Source organism: Scyliorhinus torazame, unplaced genomic scaffold, assembly GCF_047496885.1.
Source record: "Scyliorhinus torazame isolate Kashiwa2021f unplaced genomic scaffold, sScyTor2.1 scaffold_1847, whole genome shotgun sequence".
NCBI lineage: Eukaryota > Metazoa > Chordata > Chondrichthyes > Carcharhiniformes > Scyliorhinidae > Scyliorhinus > Scyliorhinus torazame.
The window spans coordinates 11,281-13,160 of NW_027309574.1; positions in this window are offsets into that span (position 1 = coordinate 11,281).

Genomic DNA, 1,880 nt, shown 5'->3' on the forward strand with positions numbered 1-1,880 from the left:
TGTGGCGACTAGGGGATTTTCACAGTAACTTCATTGCAATGTAAGCCTACTTGGGGCAATAATAAATATTATTATTATTCTCATAATATGCACTCGTCGAGTTTCCTTGGGCCGCATCTTCGAAATTCACGATCAATACTACATAGAGGGACAAGACGAGCAGATTCCTGGGAACCCCACCATCTGGAGGTTTTCCTCCAAGTCACTCAACACCCCTACTTGGAAATATATCGCCGTTCCTTCACTGTCACTAGGGCAACATCCAGAAACTCCCCCCTAAACGCACAGTGGGTGAACTTACATCTCAGGGACTGGAGCATCAAGAAGGAAGCTCGGCATCACCTTGTGAAGGGTAATTCGAGATGGGCAATAAATGCTGGCCTAACCAGCGATGCCCACATCCTGCAAATTAATTTTAAATAATCTTCTCTCAGGCATTTCTGTTTTGCGGAGAAGCGGATCAGATTCTCCATTCTTTCCACAAAACTGAAACATCTCATCATTGGTACCATTCTAATGAATCTGTCCTGCACCTTCTCTAAGGCCCTTCAATTATTAACAGATGCGTTGCACATATTTGTAGACAATAGTCTAACCGAAGCCTTATCAATGCAATAGAAATGCGGAGAAGAATATGTTTACCTTTTGCACACTCAGCTTACTGATAAAACCAATAATCTAAAATGCATTTAACGGGAGTCTCAACCTTCCCTGTCATTACACCATCTCTCTTTCTAATGTGCCTGTCCAATTGCATTATTTACTCAATTTCTCTGTCCCCATTTTTCCGTGTCATAGAGTTTTACAGCACGGAAAGAGGCCCTTCGGCCCATCCTGTCTGTGCCGGCCATCAAACACCTATCTATTCTAATCCCATTTTCCAGCACTTGGCGCGTAGTCTTGCATTTCAAGTACTCATCTGAATACTTCTTAAAAGTTGTGAGGGTTTCCAACTCACCACCCTTTCAGACAGTGAGGTCATGATTCCCACCACCCTCTGGGTGAAAATGTTTTTTTCCTCATATCGTTAAGCCTCTTACCTTAAATCTATTCCCCTGGTTATTGATCACTCCACAAAGGGTAATGTAGGCTCCTACCCACCCTATCTATGCCCCTCTACTTTTATACGCCTCAGTCAACCCCCCTCCAGTGCCGCCACCCCTCTCTGCCGCTCAGCCTTTCCTGCTCCAGGGAAAACATCCCCAACGTAGCCAGCCTCTCTTCATAGCTGTAACGATCCAGCCCAGGCAATATCCTGGTGAATCGCCTCTCCATCTGCCCCAGTGCAATCAGTTCCTTCCTCTCGTATGGTGACCAGAACTACACTCAGGACTGCAGCTGGGGCCCACCCAATGTTTTATGCAGCTCCTTCATAACATCTATGCTCTTTTATTCGATGCCTCGGTTAATAACAGCAAAATCCCATAAGCCTTCATAACCACCTCAACTAACTGTTCTGTTATCTTCCGTGATCTGCGGACATGCACTCAATATCCCTCTGTTCCTCTGTGGTTCCAGGGTCCGACCATTCATTTCGTATTTCCGTGTAGTCGCAAACTAGTTCTCAGAATGTTAATTTTCCTTCTGAGTATCTCTCCATTCCCAGTCATTATAAATGATAACTCTGAATGACTGGAAAGTAATCATTACTAAATTAAAGTATTAATTAATTAAAATACGCAGAAGGCGATGGTGCGTGAATCGTTAGGTACATCTGTCTGGAGATTGTCAGTGGTCTGTATCATATTGCAACCTGATCATTAATTTCTGGAATGAAGGAAACTGCCGTTATGCGGCTCAGGCATTCTGATCAGACTCGTTCAGGGTTTTTTTGATGCTATTGAATTAAAATGGGAAATACGACCTCCCAGTGAAATGAC